Source organism: Pundamilia nyererei, unplaced genomic scaffold, assembly GCF_000239375.1.
Source record: "Pundamilia nyererei isolate P.nyererei 1_Seehausen unplaced genomic scaffold, PunNye1.0 scaffold00027, whole genome shotgun sequence".
Taxonomy (NCBI): domain Eukaryota; kingdom Metazoa; phylum Chordata; class Actinopteri; order Cichliformes; family Cichlidae; genus Pundamilia; species Pundamilia nyererei.
Genome location: NW_005187428.1, coordinates 4,290,760 through 4,312,461, shown reverse-complemented (window position 1 = coordinate 4,312,461; position 21,702 = coordinate 4,290,760). Strand labels below are relative to the sequence as shown.

The following is a 21,702-nucleotide window of genomic DNA, read 5'->3' as shown; positions in this document are numbered from 1 at the left end:
TGGTCATTTTTCCTCTAATGATAAGAATTTTATTTGTGAAGAAGTTCATGAAGTCATTACTAGTTAACGTTGAAGGAATTGTTGGCTCAACAGTGCTCTGAGTTTTTGTCAGCCTGGCTACAGTGCTGAAGAGAAACCTGGGGTTGTTCTTATTTTCTTCAATCAGTGATGAATAGTAAGATGTTCTGGCTTTGTGGAGGGCTTTCTTATAAAGCAACAAACTATTTCTCCAGGCTAAATGATGATCCTCTAAATTTGTGACACACCATTTCCTCTTCAGCTTACGAGTAATCTGCTTTAGACTATGTGTTTGAGAATTATACCACGGAGTCAGGTACTTCTGATTTGAGACCTTAGTTTTCACTGGAGCTACAGTATCCAGAGTCATACGTAGTGAGGAGGTGAAATTATTAACAAGATAATCGACTTCTGTTGGGGTAGCGTTCAGGTAGCTGCTCTGCTCTATGTTGGTACAGGGCATTGAAGATGATAACAGTGGGTGGATTATATTCTTAAACTTAGTTACAGCGCTTTCAGAAAGACATCTACTGTGATAATGTCTACTCTCCACCGCTGTGTAATCAATTATTGTAAATGTAAATGTTATCAGGAAAGGATCAGACAGGAGAGGGTTTTCAGGAAACACTGTTAAATGTTCAGTTTCTATGCCATATGTTAAAGGCCCCTTTCAAGTTAAGTGGTGGGTGGGTTCTTTTACATTTTGAGAGAAGCCAATTGAGTCTAATAACAGATTAAATGTCATGTTGAGGCTGTCATTTTTAGCATCTACATGGATGTTAAAATCACCCACAGTAATTATTTTATCTGAGCTGAGAACTAAAATCAGATAAAAAGTCTGAGAAATCAGACAGAAACTCTGTGTGAGGCCCAGGTGGACTATATGTGATAACAAGTAAGACTAGTTTCTGAGTTTTACAGCTGGGGTGGGCAAGGCTAAGCATTAGGCTTTCAAATGAATTAAAAGTCCGTTTTGGTCTTGCTGTGCATCCTGCAGCCTGTGTGTATATGCATGCAAATGTGTGGATGTTTCTTTGTGTATGTGCAATTGTACACTGCGTGAGAGAGATGAGAAGCAGCTGGCAAGGTTGGGCTGAGTGGTGTGGGAAACCCCTGCTGTGTACATTGTCATTACAGTGATTGGGGTCTCATTTGTTTTTTACCCCTAGAGTTGGGGCCGCAGTGCCACACTGGAAAGAGCTAAGTTTGCCTAATCCAGCCCTCCTCACCTGGCATGTTTATGGCTCTGCTGCGGGATGGAGGGGTTGGAGGGGTATAAGTCAGTGGGGCCAGTTCATCTCGCAGTCTTACAGGGAGACACACACTTTAACCACGTTGGCGTGAGTACATGCACACTTGCACATGTATGCATTTGCTCATCTGCATGCACAAACACCACAAGTGTCAAGTGCGTTCAGTGCACATGCGCTAATGTGTTCTTGCAGCACCACAAATACGCGCTATGCACAAACTGTACATTCAAACTTATTGATGTGAACTTTGAACTCCCTGTTCTTTCACTCCTAACACACACTTGCACAAGGTTTGCAAGCTCAGTATCTGCCTCATGCAGAGGTGACGGGGAGGTCAGCCTGTCTGACTTTGAGCAGAATCCCCCTGTGGCTTGCCCCAGCCATTCCCCCTGGCATGTGTAACAGGACCTGCCCAAGCAGCCTCTCCTCTTCCCCCAGCTCCTGTCCTCCTCCTACTGCTGCCTGCCCCTTGGCCCTGGTATAAATAGATGGGTCATGACTGCTGTGCTATCTGTATCGAGGGTGGTGGGGGGTGAATAGTCCACCCTGTCTATCTACAAGATTCCTCGTGTCTGCACCACTTCTGCTGCAGCAGGACATAAAAAGAAAAACAGGTATTTCTGACCACATCATTTGTGACTAGAGACTGTACACTAATGTCACCATGTTGAGTGTGTATGGGTGTACTTGCAATGTTGAACTATAGTGTAGTGTGTGAGTGATCTTTTTACCCTGAATACAATGTTTTTTATAGATATTATTGTATTTTCTTTTTTTCTTTTTTTTTACCCATCAGGATTTTTGTACATGAGGAAGACCCTCCAGTGGTGTAGTGGTTAACACATATGCTTGGGAAGTCAAAGGGCACTTGTTCAGTTCCAGCTGGAGACATACATCCCTTTAGGGCTTGTATCTAGCATCTAACTCTGACAAAGTATGCAGAGCCGCCTGCTGTGGTGACCCCTTGTGGCAAGTAAGAAGCTTTTTGTTTTATTTTATTATTCTTGAAGGTTGGCCTGGTAGTTTTTGGTTATCAAACAAATGGTTAAATGAATGCTATAGAAAACCTGTGTCCACATTGACTTTCAGTACAGATGATGTAGTAATTGTCTGATTAGATATTAGCCAATAAGTAAGCATATGATTTCGAATTTACCGCTTGAAATTTCGTGCTACTTGCAGATCTCGTCGGTTTGACTAGGTCACTGGATATGCAACATAGTTGTACTTGTGCGTCGTAAACTTTATTACATCTTTGGCCAAAAGTCAACTATTTGCCTCTATACATAAGTATAGAAACAAAAAATGCAAATTGCATGAGTTTAATGAACTTTGTAGATCCTTCTGAGTGCCAGAAATATCCCCTTGCAGTAAAAACTACATTGCTAGTGCTACTGCACTGTCACCTCTAGCTTTTATGGTGAAACATCAGAAGTCAGTCTTGACTGTGACCAAATAAAAGGCGAGAGGGTTTAAATATTGATTTTACTGTTGTAATGGTTTGTATTATCATTTATTTATTTTAGGTAAATGAAGAGCATTTAATATATGCTAACATTTCTTTCTGTAACCATCTTTTATGTCGGTGATACAATGTTGTTGAGGTTAATACTGCTGCCTCACAGCCAGAAGGTTCTGGTAATGAACCACAGTATATTCATGCTGGTATGTTCTATAAGTGCAGAATAGATGAGATACAGTAAAGCTTTGAGTGGTCAGTAAAACGACAAAACATGATGGAAATTTGTAATTTGCAGGAATGAATAATAAGAATCTGAGGTTGGATATTACATTAAAGTGGTCTTTAAAAAAAATCTACCCACTCGCTGACCTTAAACCACCAGAACCTCAAAGATCAGGTTGCAAGGTTATAGCTGAACTGATTGGCAATGTAGCACTTAGACTCAAGTGTGATTAAGTTAAAGTGAGTTTTTAAGCAGCGCCTAGCTTTGCTGTGAACACTGTGTGAAAATATGATTAGATAAATCAGCAAAATGTTTTACCTTACTTCCTTTTTCTAAGCTTATGTGCATGTGTTTCAAACTGTGACCTTCTGTATGAGATTTGGTTTCACGTGTGCATCCATATATGTGTTTTATGGGACATTGTGAGGCAAAGATGTGCAGAAAGCAGAACTTGAGCTGAGGGAAGTGTGAGGCTGAAGCAGTACTTTAGTTACAGAGGCAGCTTGTTGAGTTTGCACGACAACCAAAGAAGAGTTCCAGATTGTCCTCTATAACTGCGGTAAAAAAAAAAACAAGTGTGCAACATGAGTATGGACCTGTGGGTGTGTGTATATATGCTTGCATTTCATGTTAGTTCTCTACAGTACATGTGCGTGGGTGTAAGCGTGAATATTTTCCTGTCACTGGAAGATAGCAACTGGCTCTGACTTCACTTGAAAATGATATTTTTCATTATTTATTGGTCGGGACCCCAGGGTCATATACTATATTAGATTAAAGTATGTTCAATCAGCAGATGTAGAGGACAATGTGTCTTGACCCTACATTATGAAGTCTGGGCCCCGGGCCACAGAGAGTTTTGCAGGACTGCACAATAAAATGAGGTATATGCTTTAGCATACGGTTTTCTCTATGATTTAGGTCCTAAAATCATTGCAAGTTGAGCTCCGCAGTGGAGTTTGTTCTAAGTTCAGGCCTTCTGCAAAGCAGTGTTATTCTAGAGCATCTAAATATATGAATTTAAGTGTTGTCCATCATAAGTAAATTAAGTCCTTGTAAATTATGCGAGCTCCGTTTGTCATTACTAAATGTGTGTGCAAATGTATATGTGTGCTAACTGTAGGTTGCCATATTTCTTCTCTCAGGTTGTTTCTGTCTGCAAAGTATCTGTTTAGTCCTTTTGTGTCTGTTATACTGTACCGGTGTGTGCCTGCGCATATTTACAACCCACAGCTCTATGGTGTAAGTAAGGTGGTGTTGAATAATGCAGGGAACCTCAGACTCACCACTGAGCAGACGCAATGGGGCCTCTCAGCTCAAGACATACTGCTTTGTATTGTGCTGTGCTGTACACTTCTGTCTTCCCAGTACATTAGATTATATACAGTAATCAGCCGACTGTATGGCACGAAACACGCACAATGGTGTGGTTTTATCAAAGAACACATGAGCATGAACCGCACTGTAAATAAATATAACCCCCATATACAAACTGCAAGCAAAGCCAGACACGTCTTCACCCAAAGGTCCAAAATGCAGCGTTTGAACTGGCTGCAGTGTTTGCAATTGATCTCACATATGTCAAATCTAAAAGTCATCATGCAGGAGTATTTTTCTGTTTCCCCTTTTGTCTTTGTTGCAGAAGTAACAGATTTTCCCTCTTGGGTTTTTCCACATGGAGACTACCTGACATGCTGCTGAAACCATGATGGAGGGAGGAGGTTATAGGCCAGTGGGCCCTTCCAGCCCCTTTTCTCGATGCATGTTATATAGCAGGTGAGAAACATTAACGGAGGCAGCAGCAGCTGCAGACCTCTGCTCCACACATGTGGGCCAGGATATGAGCTAGCTTGAGCTCTCCCACTCTCAACTTTAGTGAGCAAGGTTATCGCTCAGAACCACAGGAAACAGTGCTGCCAAACTGGAAACAGCATAGCTCTGTTTAATATACGTTACTTTGAACACTGATCTTAATAGTATATAGGTTTGCCAGAACTTGATCTAAAATGATATTTGCTTATTTGTCATGTGACTGGCCACACCCACCCTAGCTTCTAAAAGCTATGTGATATTTGTGAATATAATAATGTTTTTGAGGTTAGCGTGTTTGCTATACAATGTTCATTATGAATATACCATTTAAGTTATTTACTGGTTGCATTTGAATATGGAAATGTCTTGGCTGCGCAATTTGCTTTAGACATGTGTGCCTTGTTGGGTCATTTGAATTACCCCCCTCAGCCCGGGCCATGAACCCGGAGACCCAGTTGTCACATTGTGTTTTGAGCGCACAGACTCTGGCCGCGGTGGTGAGGTGTCCCAGAGGAGAGTGGCATGTTTCTGTGAATCATAACCGCTGTTCTGTGTTCAGTGAGCCGTGTCAAAGCGGATTACCTGCATGAACGGGGACCTGAAAGGACTTTGTTTTTAAAGACTGTCCTTTGGGGTGAGGTAGTAGGTTGTATAGTTTTAGGGTCGTACCCTTCCTGTCAGATAACTATACAACTTACTGTCTTTCCTGAAGTGGCTGTAATGTCGTCAGATGCCTTTGGTGGAGTGCACGGATCCAGATCGACGCACTGCTTGCTAACGGCTCAGTAGCCCGAGTTTGATAGCAGAAAGTTATTAAGGACTGTAGCCGCTTTGTGGAAGTCGTTGATTGCCAATAAAGTACAACTGTGTTTTCATTGTAAGCGTTCATTCTTTTTGTGTAAAACACAACAACAGCAAAAATGTCCTCTTCATATCTCAGCAGACACTTTGCGCTGCATAATCGTTTCCAAAGGTTCCTCCTGTTTAGCCGCCAGTCTCTTTGTTCATTTTCTTTGCACTTGTAAAAATCTAAAAGAAATCATCACAATTTGGGGGGTTTTAGTAATTAAAACTCGACAAAAATCTCAGTGTTTGCTTTTCATGTAGGTATGGTTTTTGTCAAATTCTGTATATTCATTTACAGATTGTATATGTCATCATAACGCTTTTATCATTACCAAAGATTTTACCCAGCCTGTAGGGCCTTTACTGATGTTCGTACGGGGTGAGGTAGTAGGTTGTGTGGTTTCAGGGTAGTGATTTTGCCCAATCAGGAGATAACTATACAACCTACTGCCTTCCCTGAAGGGCAGCAATACTTCCACCATTCACACACATCAGGAGGCATTTTGTTCATATCATTAAAAAAAACTCCATATTGACAAACTAAACCACATGAATCACCTGAGTCTAAGAAATTTTATACAAAGATGTCAAATCAGACGATAGCAGCGGAAGGAACCAGCAGGTAAAGTCTGTGCAGTAAGGAAAATGTCTTTGACTCAGATTTTTTTTTATTTTTTTGCTTCAAAATTAATAATAAAAAATAAGGTGATTGATCATTGCTCCTTGGTGTTCTCTTCTTTGGTTTATTCTCTCATCGGATGTTTCAAACTTTTGAAGCTCCTTTGGTTTTCAAACTATCTTCCTGAGGTAAACTTTACATACAGTTTACATACAGTGCTGGTCTCTTATGAGAAAAGGCAGAACTTAAACGGCACTATGCAAAATCGTGGAACGCCATTGGTCTGTTCTGACCTCTTTATCTTTCGAGAAATATTGGAAACACAAGTGGCATCCTGGGATCAGCCGGGGACCTCGGTGTGTTCTAAAACTCCAGAGCACAAGATATGGAAAGAAGAACCTTGGCACTACAGGGGGCTGAAGCATATGGTAGTAGATGGTGTTCTCTTTCTGGCCAGCAGCACATATAAATACACACACACACACACACACACAGATGGATAACAAGGTGAGTGCCAGCCGCTATCCCAACGTGGACATCAGACATAGCTCACTGTCTGAGACTGCAGCCCGGTATCTCATATCAAGGTCAGGCTTGAGGTTGTCACTCACAGCGAGAGTTCTTGCACACCCTTGGATTTTTTTAGCCAGTTGTCACATAACAAGTGACAGCTTTGCGCAAGAAGCAACTATTTCTCATTTTTGACATAATCCAGTCCCTACAGGCACTAAAACTCCAGCGTGTTGCACTGCCACCTGTATATCATTTCCTATGTCAGAGTTTCACACATATCAGACGTTAGCAGCCATGCTGAGCTTCTTGTGCAGCCACCAGATGTCTCTGACACAAAGAGGGGAATGGCTTGACAGCACATCACTGGAGTAACACTGCTCAGAGCTGTAACATTGTAGCGTGGGAAGAAGTCTACCACAGCACTGCATTCTGTGTGTCTAGACCAGTGTTGGGTGTATTTGTATGTGGGCTGCACCCACTGGGTAGCTGTACCCCTGCCAGCCAACAGGCTGAATTGATTTGGTCCTCGGCCATGGTGATGGAGCAAAAGGGAGCTGAATACTAAGCCTGCTGAGACAATGACTCTGTGTGCATCCTGTCTCTTGGGTTGCATCTCTAAAGGCCATGCACCATCCTTCATCTCCTCCTGCTTTGCCACTTCACCCAAAACACTACAAAAAGCTCTGACATCCGCTTTGGGATACCCCCCACCCCCACCCATGTCAATGCAATAAGGAACTAATGAAATGCTTGCAAGGCTCAGGCTGACACATATGAGTCAGAATTCAATAATATACTGTTGCTTTTTCCAAAGTTGCCAGGAATTTGAAAAGAAGAATACTTGCAGCAGCGCTTTTATAAGAGCTTGCATGATGTCATTCCTGTATAAATGGAATGGTGTTATTGATTGAGTGTAAGTGGATAGGATTGAAAGCTCTGTGTGGGCAGGTCCTGCAAATAAACCACTGAGCAGTTTACATTTGCTGAAATGAAGCAAAGCTAAGCGTGGTTTCAAAATAGCTTCCGCCACCACATTAAATATGCGATGATAAAATGAGTTTGAAGTATAGAACCAAGGAAATGAAATTATTTTGTTTGCGTATTTATATTTTCTGCACACAGTCATTTCTAATTAATCACATTTAACACTGATCCCTCCAGTCACCAGACCTCTCTCACTCTTTAAAGACATGGCAAAGGCGCCACCTAGTGGACGCTCTACACTTATCTTTGTGCCATATTTGCTGAATATTTTATTTCTATATGAACCATTTTGGCCCCATTGAATTATTTGACCGTTTGCAAATTCATATTCTTTCATCTATTGATGAGTGAATCGAGTAATTATTGCAGTAACACCAGTTAGGCCTCCAATAAGTTGACCACAAAGGGGTGATTGTGACTGGATGACTGGATGCAGGCAGCCTGGGAAAGCGGCTGTTGAGTTCTCGTGAGTGGGCAGACAACAGTGATGCACCTACATCATAAGTACAAGAAATGAATGCTGCGGGCGTCAGTGTTCTGTCAGTGTGAATGTTTGTGCTAAGGAAAACAAAGACAGACATTGTTGTTGCTGATAGTGGAGATTACTTTTTGGGCAGTTTAGCCTGATGTGATCTTTGGCACCATAGTACAAAACTGGTTGATTAAAATAGAATCTGTTTTCTACAAAGTATTTGTTAAAGTCTGCAGTTTTTCTAGAAGATGCTTAAAAAACATGTCATGTCCTTGCAAGTTCTTCAGCTGCTGTTTCTTACCAGCAGGTGGCAGTAGAGGTCGTGTAAAACTACCATAAGGACTCGAAAAAACATCCCCAGCCTGCTGTCGAAAGTCCCATCCAGGGCCTAAGACTTAACTTGTGTAACTGTTGATATCGAGGCCAACAATTCTAGCATCAACTAGCACGTTTTCTTTCAGTCGTTTTACCTCCAACATTGGGTCACATGTCATAGAATCATACTGTCATACTGTTAACACACCAACACAATGTAGTTGTAATTACGGACTCATTTTTGATCATGTTCTTCCTGATTTCCAGTTGGGGAAGAAAACACAGTATTAAGCAGACAAATCCATGATGTTCACTGTGGAGCGCTGAGTCTTCGAAAGAGCTGTAATTCTAAGGATGGGTTCTCTTTCGTAACCACAAAGTACTTCATCACACAGTTGCTTGTTCAGAGTTTGTTTTATTACAGCTAGGTTCACTTCATGGACAGACATGTTGTAAGCAGCTGTCATTAAATTATCTAGATGTGGAAAGTCTCCCCTTAATTAGGAAACCAGCTGTGATCCAGACAGAGAGTCTTGACCGGAGCCCATTACTGTGGACTCTGTCTGCTCTACTGAGCTGTGTTGCAACGAGCCGTATCTTCTCGGTCTAATGTTTCTCAATGTCCTCCTCACACAGTGAAGTCGCCAGCAGTTGTGGAGAAGCCTGGTAAACTGGAGCTGGTATCAATGTGGATGTCCATAGGAGCAAAAAGTCATTCCCATGTAATAACTTGACTTTTTTTTCTTAAAAGCTTAAAAGTTTCTTAAAAGCTTCTCGTGATTAAAGATTAAAATATACTTACCATATTTGGCTTTTCTGAAGCCTTAACTGTTCCCAGAAGTGAGTAACCTGGGAATAACTGGACTAACAATGGACAGTGCTCTTAATAATTTGGGCTGTTAGGTAAGGTAAGCCAAGCCTGAGTCACTAAAACGGCACCACAGTTATACTGATACACAGGAGACTGAGAGTGGAGGGTATGATTTAGCTGTGGGTGCTAAAAAAAAAAAAAGAAAAAAGATATATCAAGGGTCGTGGAAGACGGCAATGGGGTGACAAGAATAAGACACAGACGCACACATAGGTAAATCAAACGTTATAGTGTTTACAGGTGTAGCAGTTCATGGGATAGGTTAGGTCAAGGCTGACACACTCGCTGTGTTAAACAAAAGATCCAACAAGATTTTGGTCAGTTATCAAAAAATGACTGATTAAAATGTTGAACATGCTCCAAGCAAACAGATAATGTAGTGAGTGAGCCTTCGGGTTATGTTGTTTTTTTAGGCATTTATTATTGAGACCAAGCATGAACATATACAGTAGCTGTTGCTACAAATTAAGAACCAGTATAATACCATATTACACAACAGAAGCCATGAGCTGTTTTTTTAATGGATATGTTTGTTTGTGTTGTTTTCTGAGCACTGAGTAGTTTTGCGTTTGATAATTGCAATATTCTTTGGTATCTTCATGCAACTTCACTGGTTATAAAGAATTGAATAGGTTTACTGAAAACCTAGATGAAAACAGATTATGCACGAGCTTGTTCACACATATACACAAACATGCAAATGTGGCCTTGTTAGAGATCTGGTGTTTCAAACATAGGGCTCAGGGGTCAGAATCAGCCTGGTGAAGACCTTTTTTGTCTTTTTTTTTTCTAATATTAACGTATTTTAGGGATTGAATGTGTAGTTAAACTCCTTTAAGCTGACAGAAAGGAGCACACTTAAGCTTAAAGTGGGCTCCTCGATATAAAATACATTAACAACCCTGTTATAGATTAAGACTGTAGAATAATTGCCTGGTTACCATCAGCTAGCAACTTACAGTCTTAAAAATGAACGGGGTTAGATTATTTTGTTGAATAATATGAACACCAGCCATCACTGAACTTATGCTGTACATGCTGAGTGTGCATGGAGGTTGTGAAAGTCCACTGTAGTCCCAAGACACATGCAGAGCAGCCAGCGCCTGGTTCCAGACCTCGAGTCCAGAGAGTGACGCCCACGTTGCAAAGACGTGTAATGGCGAGCTGGGACAGGGAATGGGGGTGAAGAAACAGTAGAGCAGAGAGATGCAACTGACAGCCAGGGTCACACACTCAGCATCTGGCATGAGCTGGGAAAACAGAGCAGCTACAGTAATGGGCAGTTTATTGCAACAGTTTAGCTGGAAATCCTGATTACTTGGCCTGAGGTCAGTGTGAAAGACTAGGATTTCTCCAGCTGCTTTTCTCGTCCTAAAATGTGCACAATTAGCACAACCTTGAAAAGCTAAATATCCCACAAAAAAGATACAATGCTGCCAAGCCATCTGGAAATGCAAAGATATTGTCCTTTTTCTCACAAATAGGGGGATCATGTAAGATTTCCACTCCTGTCATTTTCATGCGGGACTGGGAAACATTTCGTTTCTCCAAGCTGAAAGTTTCCCTGTGCTCAACTATGAGTTTAATGTATGAGCATACAAGCGTGAGTTTCTTACTTGACTATTTTTATCATGATCCAGAATGCAATTTTAATAACTGTGATGAGGAAAGTTGAAGTCCAAGCACATATACACTGCTCAAAAAAACTTAAAGAAAACAGATCTGGGCCAGGGCATCATTGAGGTCTTGGACATTCTGAGGTGCAACCTGGTGGTGTCAGATGGAGCCAAACACAATGTCCCAGATATCTTCTGTTGGATTTAGGTAAGGCGAGCGTGGAGACCAGTCAATAGTATCAATTCCTACATCCTCCAGTAACTGACACGCACACAAACGCTACCAAAAACAACACTTCTTTGGTGGCAGTAATAATCACTAATGTCAGTACCATGTAAATTCAAACCATCTTCTTCAGCTAGGCTAACAGCTAGTCCTAGCTAGGCTAAATTTAGCTTTACTTAAAGTAAATGGTAAATGGCCTGTAAATACAGGCCATTTACCATTTATTTACCATTTACTTAAAGTACATAAACACAACTGGAACAAAATTCTTTACTATTTATATCTGTCTGTAATTGGAAATAATTTAATTATTATCATATTAACTATTATTATGAACTAATGTATTGTTATACAGCCTACATAGAGTTGTTGTTTGGTACTTTTACAGACAATTAGTTATTCATCAAAAATGTTAGGTAAAGTTACAGATTTTACAGTTCTGGTCCGTATTTCTTAGAGCCCCTCACATAACTCACATGACAGAAACCAGGAAACACCTCGTTATTCTTCGTCAATAAAGACACACACAAAGACAATTCGATTAAATTACCAGTTTCCACTGAGTGAGCCCAGATGCAGGAGAGAAAAGTGGAAGACAACAACATGTTGCATACACTAAAAGTAAGTTTGACTGAAAAATATTATTCAGAAGAAGTTTAAGTCAGCAGGAGCGAGAATAACCAGGACTGACTGTACTTTCAGTTTTCAGCTTCACTCAGAAACTCGATGGCTTCAAGATCAGATGAGGATCTTCACTGTCCGGTGTGTCAGAGCATCTTCACAGATCCTGTTCTTCTGTCACGTTGCCACAGATTCTGTAGAGGCTGTCTGAAGAGCTGATGGAGAGCAGACCCAACAAACAAGTGTCCAATTTGTATGAGAAGATCTTCGAGGGAAGATCCAGCTCGTAATCTGGCTTTAAAGAACCTGTGTGAGGACAGGGCAGTGAGGACAGGGCCCAGTAGAGGACGTCGGGCCCTTGGGCCACTCTCATCAAGTCAGTTTTTGATTTTTTGGTCAGAGACATTCATGCACACAAAATTTTAGTGGCCTCCACCTGTAAAACCATTCCTGATTTGTGTATTGTCTCATTGTTCACCCTGTAGGGCATCTATTGTTAACTTCATGAACACCAAAGGAGCAGAAACTGATCAACAACCCCCTCAACTGACCAGATCAACACCCCATCGGTTCAACTAACTTCTTTCTTTTTTTTTTCTTCTTTTTTTTTGAGAACTGTCAAATAAATAAACTTTTTTTTTCTCGCTCTCTCTCTCTTTCTTGTCGTCAGGATTTTTTTCAGGTTTTTTTCTGGTCTGTAATACTAATTTTCTACCGCACGAGGATAAAGTTCATCCATACCTTTTTAAAAAATTGAGCCTCCTCACTGTCATGTAAGGTGACCACATGTCCTTCTTTATGTGGGACTGCACAGCATTTGTAATCATTCCCCCACTTTCCCACATCTTGACACAATATCCCTATATTCTAAGTACTGTGCACCCACAGTAAACAAGCTGTCCTAACTTGACCATCTTAGGTACGTAGTAGTTTGTCATTCTATGGCAATGAGTTTGCATACATTTGTTTACTGGCAACATATTAGATTTTAAGGTGAAGGAGAGTAAGGTACTGTTCATTTTATTATTTGTAAGTAAAAGACATGACACCCCCGCTACTGTAGGTATTTGTTTGTCAGTTTGAGAATCAGATTAAAATCGACTCAGATGAAGTTTATTGTGATTAAGTGCTTACATTGGGCAAATCTAGGTCACATAGCTCTGAGCAGCCTTGGCTGAATGCTCATATTTTACCATTTACTGAATTTCAACCAACATGAAACTGATATTTTTTAGGATAAATTTAGAAGTCATGTTGCATTTTTGTTTCATGGTTGTGATTGGGCTTTTCTCTATGATCTTGCATCTGTGTTTTTTATGCATCACTACAATTTTCATATTGACCATTATCACTCGCTTTTTACTGAGTGCTTTGCAGCGAGGTGTACGATTCAAGGGGGCATCGCAGCTTCGCCGAACCGAATTAAACACTGAACTGAAGGCCAAGGTGGAAGGAACCTTGGATGACCACATGGGCGGTGGGGCAGGGGGGGTGAGGACAGTACCGGGAAGGGGGGGGAGCAAATTTTGTCATTCCATGTTCATTCAGTTCAACCAAGGGTGTAGATTTGGTTTTGGAATTGGTGGGGACGGATGATTCAACCACCAAACTCTGCCCTGTTTCTTATTTTTTTCCTTTTTGTCTTTGCTTCTTGATTAAAAGAAAGGAGAAATATACTTGCCTACATATGCTATTCTACGTGCTTTTTTAAAATTACAATTCATAGTTTTACATGTGAATTATATAATGTTAAATTACTATTAAACAAATGACTGACTAAGTATTTTAGACTTTAGTTTACTTCAGCCATATTCCATATAAAAAGTGAGATATGTCAATTCAGATTCTTTGTCATATATTCACTAATGAATCAATTTACATCAGCAGCCTAACAATTGTCATGATAATAAATACTAGTTAATTTATAGTACCAAATCATCAGTCAGTCACCTGTGACCTCGCCTCTTCACCTCTGTCCGAGCTACAACATGGCAGAGCTGCCTCTGTCACCTGATGAATAACAGTGAGTCATTCCAAATACATGCAGTCACACATGTGCTTCAAATACAGTCATGAACCACCAGGTCATCATCCAATTTCACCTGTGATCTTGTATCACCATTACTCTCTGAGCTTTGTGTTGGTTCTTCTGTCACCTGACAAATAGGACATACATGACAATAAAATGTGTAGCTGCTTCAGTGTTTCTGTCAATTTGTGCAGATCTTGACTCATCAGTAATGTTTGTAGGGTGAGTGCATTTTTAAAACAATTTGTGCAAACTGCACTACAAGGTGGAATATTTGCAAAATCATGACTATTCATGACTATGACCTATGAATATGTCAGTGCCATTAGGATGACATTTCTGTGTCACCACCATTCAACATTAGACATATAATTCTAACAGCCTCTGTAAACTAATATCCTGGCTGCTCGAGGCTGCCGTTTTCTCTGACAGTTTCAATCAAAATTAGAAATGCTGCTCTGAGACTGCGAGCTAATAGTGCTGCCTGTTGTGCAGTTAGTTTCCAAAACACGTTATTCGTGGTTACATACAATTTTAGACTGATGTGGGCCAAAGCCTAGCATAGCCTGTGACGTTATTATGACGGACACATTTTATGAGTGAACTTGATTTTAAGTGACTTACAGGTTTCTTTGAAAAATACTTTCTTATATCCAGGTTCTTCCTTTTTGCTGCAATCCTCCTCTCCTCCTTGAAGGTCCTCGCAGCGCAGGCTTGCCGCTGCTAAAATTAAACAGGCACAGCCAATCACATTGGCCATATTTGTCACATGACGTAGGACTCCAGTGGAGAACGTAATTTCTGCACCGCTGGGTGAATGAGACGTTGACAGATCGTTTTTTTCTTACTATCGGGTTTGTTTTTCTTTACTCGAAGAGGTCAAATTATTGGTGGGGACAATTCAATAATCGCTGGATATTGGTGGGGACATGTCCCTTCTGTCCATGCCAAATCTACGCCCTTGAGTTCAACACAACTGTATTATCATTGTTATCGTTATTATTGTGTTATTTGGTTTGATTTATTTGTTTTTACCACTGTTTATCTGTAAATTCCTCCCTTTGCAACGTGTCGCTGTTTGCAGTTGCTACAATTTTTCTTGACAGAACTTTCCAGAAATGTAATTATAATTTAATATTATTTAATAAAAATAAAAAATAAAAAACTCAAAGACTAACAGTGTATATTCAATAATCCCCATTTAAAATAGCCAGGTTAACTTTAAAAATGTATATATTTTTATATTTATTTATTATTTATTCTTATTAATTAATTAATTTGTGTGTGTGTGTGTACTTTTTTATAATCCTTTGCTGCTTAGGTTATTTGATAACATTCGCCAACAACGCATTTTTGTGCACTTGAACACAATAAAGGAATCCAGTGAAGGAGAAGAAGTTTCTCTGTGAGCTGCAGTGCGCAGGGTCACTTAAGGAGAGGCTTTTCCGGTCGGTCTCGCTCTCCCTCTGTCCAGGCTCAGGGGGCGTCCTTCTCAGGGGAAACTGTTGCGCTGTTTCCATTCGCTGAAACCATAGGTGTGTCGGGGTGTGCGCTTTCTCTCTGCCAGCTGTCAGTCATGAGGTCACTTCCTGCGGGCGTGAGCACCATGGCTCTGCTTTGTATGGACGTGCTGGGGGATTTTTGACAGCGGCAGGACTGCGAGGGGAGCCAGCGAGGACGCGGTCGGTGTCTGGGGGACGTTTTCGCTCCTTCATTGCTCCTTTTCTCGCTGTTGCATTGAACGCTTCCCAGCCCACCGAGATATTTCCGAAGATATGGCGCCGACGTTTTGCGCTATCTGCTGTCAGGTATATACATATATATGTATGTCTTCATGTGGCCTTTTATTTATAAGTCCTCTTTGCAGCAGCTGACATTGACTGTGAGGGAATGCTGTGTAGCGCAAACTGCAGACTAGTGCGTGTCTCCCACTTTGACACTCTGCCCAACTGTTATATGCACATTATTAGTTTGCAGTCACAGGGAGGTGGGGGGGTTACTAATTTCCTCCAGGATTATTGTTATTGTATGGAGGGGAGGAGGGGGAGGTAAGCTGTGGGTTTTTTTTAGCCTGCACGCCTGCGCAGGGAGAACAGCTCTTGCTCATCAATAGGCATCATCTCCCTGTGATGTAAGCTATTCATTTAGTTCAACACAACGGCCTGTTTATTGTCCTGTTTGCACGGCCCATTTCTAAGATAGCGGTTCAAGAAGCAGAGATTGCTCCGGCTGTCAGAGCAGTCCTTTATAAAGGCCTCTGGTCAGGTCTGGTCATCACTGCATCAGTGATGGGAAGAGTAATGCCAAAGGGTTAATGCTGTGTTCAATACTCAGCACAATGAAAGGTAAACATCTGCATATAATGTAAATATTGTTTTCATAGACTCAATCAAGAGGTTTTGTTTCAGAGGTGGGATCACTGCTTGTGCAGTCAGGATCGTGTGCCATTTTATTACATACACAAAATAACTGTGACGGTCAGGTGTGACAAGGATCATGGTTGGATGAGTAACAGTGATCTTACGGAGGCCTCACTTGCAGACTTGATGTGCAGCCAAGAAATATTAGGGTTTTTTTTTTATTGCCCACTAGCGGCGTTTAGTACCTTTATAGCACAACGGTGGAGGGAATAAATGAGTGAAGCAGTGGTTAGTGTGTGGCTGCAGGTGCTGTGTAACTCCTAAAGTAAAACTGAGTTAGAATTTTTCTGCCTTTCTCCTTCTCATTTATGTGTCTGAACATGGACAATGTATTAAAAATCAGAAGTTTGTCGCTGTTCTGCAAATTATTTGTTAGATGATCTGTTTTTTAGTGAAGGAAATGGACCAACTGGCACTTTTCATTTCTGAAAAACACTATTTTATGTTGATTGAAATCCCAGCAGTTGTTAGATTGAAAAACGGACAGGCATCCACCCACTCGTGGTTGAGTGGCATGTGTCAGTTCTACACATGAGCCACTTTTGACCAGCGGATACCGCCGCTGCCCGCCCATGATAAAATCGGCCTGTTAGCATGTGATTTATTGTTAGTGGCATAAATTCTGTAGCGTAAAAAAACTCATAAATTTCATATCACTGTTGTTAACATGGCTACGGTTAGTCAAGCCATCACAGTCCAATAGAAATACCAACAGATACACAGTTTAGGAGGAAGGGATGCTCACTGTAGAATCAGCATATATTACTGCCATCCCACTTTTACTCCCGCTGTGGCATACCAGGTTTAGGACACTTTTAAAGCACCCCCATTCTTGTGGTGCACTAAGGATAAATGTCCTTGTCTGAGATTAATAATAATGTATGTTGTTGTTGTGTTGTCACTAATTACAGTTTTCTCTTTTGTAACCGTGGCAACAGTCCACTCTTCTATGCATTTTGGGGCCGCCTGAGACACCACACTGAATCGTGACTGATGCGCGATGCTTTAAGATTTGTTTATGATAGAAATACACATGGTTTAAAGAGAGAATCCAACCTCCGAATCTTTTGTAAGGGCTAGGAAAAAAAATCACATCTGAAATTTTGGATCTTTGCTGAGGATGAACCGAAGACAGATCCTCTGTTCTGAAATCCACTTGTAACTGCACTGTGAGACGTGAAGTTCTTTGCACACCAGACTTGTAGCTGTGTGCTAAATCTATGCATTGATGAGCCATTTACCTCAGGGACAAAGGTCGTATCATTCTGGTGTGTATCGCTAAAATTCCATTTGTATCTCGGGCACTGCCTATGGGCGGGAGCTAATTGATTGACTAAAAGTGTTTCAAAAGATCATATCAAATACTGCTAGCCAAACCTTGATCAAATAATAAAAGCAAATCCCTTTGCTAAAAGTACAAAATATAAGTGAGTGAGTACCGTGTATCAGGGATGTATTATGTGTTTTTCCCCTTTAATTTTGCGTCCACTTGACAAACACTAACATGTAATTTTTTGTGGCTTTGATCTGGTATGGTGCTAGTGATCTATTTTCACTGCTGTAACAATAATGGACCAAATATAGAAGGCATAACCTCAGTTTTTATGGTGATAAAAAAGACATTAAACAGCATAAAAGTTTATGAAGTCTCCTGCTCAGACTTCTTTATGTCAGTCTTGGAGAACTTGTGCGTCAGTTGTTTTTTCCATCGTTACTTTTTGTCTGGCTGAGCTGTTGCACCCTGTTTGTCTCAGGCAACCTGAGACCTGCAATCTGCTTCTGCCTGGCTGCATTCACAGCTTGTAGAGACAGAGAAAACAACAGAGGGAGATTCAACGTTTTCTCCTCAAACAGGACTTTCAGGTTCAGAAGTTTATCATTTGTATCTCTTTGTGGACATAAAAGAGACATGTCGAAACGCCACATAGCTCCTTTGGCCTGTTTTTCACGTTCCTGCACCATCAAAAATAAATACAAAAGTAAATATAGTGTGGATTTATGAAGTGCAGGGAATCACTGCACTTTGGCTGGTTCTAATCACTTATATGGTCTGTTTGTTTGGCATCTTTCGTCCTCTCGTAGTCAGGGTTGACCTTCCTCTGAGCCAGGTCTGTTCCCCTTGAGCCTTCTTTATTGTAAAGCCTTTCTGGGTTGAATAGGATTGGGGCCCTCCTGCCAGATTTACAGTAAGGAGCTCTGGACAGGAGATCGTCCTTGCTAATAGTCAAGAAAAGATGCCGTATGTAAGCTGAATTTGTGTGTTGACAGGACAAGAGGATTTGACTGATTCCCTGAACAATATCTTTGTTTGTTTCCAGTCTTCCTATGTTAGTGTCACATTTGCACACGTCTGTATTCTTATAGACAGACAGATTGCTGGAAGGTGTTCTCTTTCTTGCCAACTATCTTGTCTCATTTTGAGAAGTTCCACTCCCACTGCAACTGCCTCAGTAGGAGGCACAAGATATGCAGAAATCCTTATCAATCATCTGTCACTGACCATATCTACTCTCCCATTGGAATTGCGTTGCTAACAACAAAATGTTTTTTTACTTTTTTGGTTGAACTACTTTTGCTTGTTTTGGTATGACAGAGGTGTTTGACACATTTATGGGACCTCGCAGAGCTTTTTAACATGACAGATGACCAAAGGTAAATGCAGTGCAGAGTGGTTTTAGATGAAGGTTGCTGCTTGCTACTACTGCTACCAAAGAAACAACTTATCCACAAATATGTCAGCTGTGTAGCAGATCAAAATGAACTCTTTGTCCTCGCGCTGCGCACATCTTCTTTAGGATTTGCTAATTACAGCTCCTGCTTAAGGGTTGCCCATAAGAAAAGCTGAAAGAGCTTTATGTTTTTTGTTGGACTACAGTAGCAAATCAGTGTTAATCTGTCACTAGGACTGTGTTCTGCATGCCTCCCCACAAAACACGCAGGCTGGTTTGGCAGCCAGAAAGGGGAACTCAGGACTCCAGTGTCAAGCTGGAAAATGAAATGAGATACACAGCTGCCTGAGAAATACTCCCAGCTTCACCTTAGATTTGACGTGTACTCAAGTACTCATCACTGTATTGTTTTTTTAAGCAACCACTTTACTACCTTTATGTACTCCAATAGACATTTTTTTTGCCTGTGGAATTTTACAACTGTGGTAGCAGTATGTTTGTCTCAGGTTTATGTAATCCACAGGCTTAAGAGTTTCCATGCACAAAGATACCACTTCCACTTAGCTACAGGTGGTGTTATAGGTGCAGCAATGCACCAGCAAAGAAAGATGGCTGCCTGCTCGTAAATTTGACCTAAATAATGCAGGAATTCAGCTTTGCAAGAACCTTGAAGGACGTGCATTCACTGGGTTTGTTAAGACTTGGTGGAAAAACTGTAATAATCAACTTTTCTTTGTTTACCAGAAAACTCTTTGATTAAAGTCGACTAAAGCTGTTATGTTGACAAATGGTACCATTCAATCTCTAGACAAACTGCAACTAACTCTAAGAGGCTTTGAATTTCAAATGTTCTACTGTACTGCTAATGGATGTAACCTATTGATCTGCCACCCTACAGATCAGGTCCTCTTTTATAGGCCAGGCAACGGATTATTCATTCAGGGATTCCTACTGATTCATGAAACATGCCATTGTCAGCCTAGAAGGAACCAGTCACACCACCAAAGAAACGTATAGTGATAGTACAAAGGTGAATAATTTTTATATTTATTAGCAGGTGAGAGCTGACCCAAAGCAGGCCACCAAAATATCATCAGCTGGATTCTGTTATTGTAGTAGGTTGGGGTCAGGGATCCTGGTTTATACTTTAATTTGTCATCCATCTCTACAATGAAAAACAAGCCTTCGGGTTGAACTTTAGTGACATACAGTTTAAAATTAGCATAAAAAAATTCTTGACCCCACCCCCCTTAAAAAAAACCCAGATTTATTCGATTGAGTTAAGCTTCATGTTTTTCTCCTGATTTCCCTCGATTACGCTGTTGGGGCGATCAGGGGAAAGCTATGACAGTAGACTATGCAGTCACTGTCATACACAAAAGTTTTACTGTTATTAGCTGGAGGTTTTTCAGACTCCTACATTCAAAGCAGAGCTCAGTCACTGTTATATTTTATGTGCAGTCTGTCAAATAATCTTAAGCACAGGTTTAAAGTTTAAAAATGTTTAAATGCAGGTTTTTTTGTCTGTAGAAATACTTTGTGTGACAGTGTTGCTGAAGTGCACACACATAGACACGTGCACTAATGGGAACCCTAAAACCACAGAACGCTCGGTGACGGGGGAGGGCTGTGCTTGCTGATGGTCTGTTATTAGTGGAGATCCCACTTTTGGTCATTTTTATTGCTGTTTAATTGAAAAAAAATCGCAGCTAAAAAGTTATGCAGAATTGACATTTTTACCTTAAAATATTATGAGCCACTGTGAAAATGTTGACACTTTTGCTTGTCATGGGCATTAATAGATTGATCAGCTGTGATAGCATTGTACATCTCGGCCATCCAGCATAGTCACCGATCCACAATTACTTTCTGACACCTGGAAAGGATCTTGGAAGGCAGCAAATCAGCAACAACAGTGTAGATCACAAACTCAAAAGAGTAAATCTTACAGGGAATACACATGACGCAGTAAGGAGCTGTGTGATATTCTCAGCCTAGTTTAATAAATACAAGTCTTCCCTGGTGTCTCTTCACCCCCCAGCTTAGCATTTGTCAAGTGATAAACGCCGCTGGAAAAGATTGCATTATACTGTGGGGAAGATTTGTAATACTGGCCTGTCTGATCCTTGTGACTGATTTGGAAATAGGTACAAAGTGGCAGCCAGCAGTCAGACTTTGGCAAAGAAAGGAAATGTTGCTCAAGGACAACCACGGCGTTGTTTGTTATTGATCATCTTAACAGCTGGAAAAAGCAGTAGCTGTCTTTTAACCATTGATCCAGCTGTTAATGCATTTAACTCACTGGAATACGGGAGTCATAGCTGTGCCTATACTGCAGGTCAGGGCTGTAGCACAGCTGTGTCATTGCTCAATATAACCTCACTGTTACTGTCATTTAAGAATAATAAAGCATGACAATAAATACTTTATGTCATATTTTGGGAAATTCTTCAAATGTGATAATAGTATTTAGATGTATTCCTCTGAGCCAAAGATGTCCCATGAGATCAGTTTATTGCAAATCACATGCTTGCAAAGTTGACTCCCTGATAAATTCATAATGCTTCAAGATTTGATCTTATTGGTTTGGCATTTGTAGTTTTAACTAGGGATGGGTATCGTTTAGGTTTTATCCGATACCAGTACCAAACCGGTACTTTTGAAATGGTGCCGGTGCTTAAACGGTGCTCGAACCGGTGCTTAAAGAATGGAGAACTCAAAATTGGTCCAAAA

General features: G+C 40.8%; 1 protein-coding gene and 1 long non-coding RNA gene across 3 annotated transcripts in view; both read left to right on the top strand.

Annotated features, from left to right (window-relative positions):
* Nucleotides 1–12,463, top strand: part of LOC102206444 (uncharacterized) — a 49,227-nt gene extending 36,764 nt beyond the window's left edge. For both annotated transcript variants that reach the window (XR_311606.2, XR_001290315.1), the window contains 3 exons: nt 4,599–4,732; nt 12,043–12,227; nt 12,337–12,463. This is a non-coding gene — a long non-coding RNA (uncharacterized LOC102206444). The remainder of the gene's footprint in view (nt 1–4,598; nt 4,733–12,042; nt 12,228–12,336) is intronic.
* A 2,932-nt stretch (nt 12,464–15,395) lies between these two features.
* Nucleotides 15,396–21,702, top strand: part of pparab (peroxisome proliferator-activated receptor alpha b) — a 40,019-nt gene continuing 33,712 nt past the window's right edge. Inside the window, exon 1 of the mRNA XM_005728195.2 lies at nt 15,396–15,688. The gene's annotated coding sequence lies outside the window, so the exon portion shown is untranslated. The remainder of the gene's footprint in view (nt 15,689–21,702) is intronic.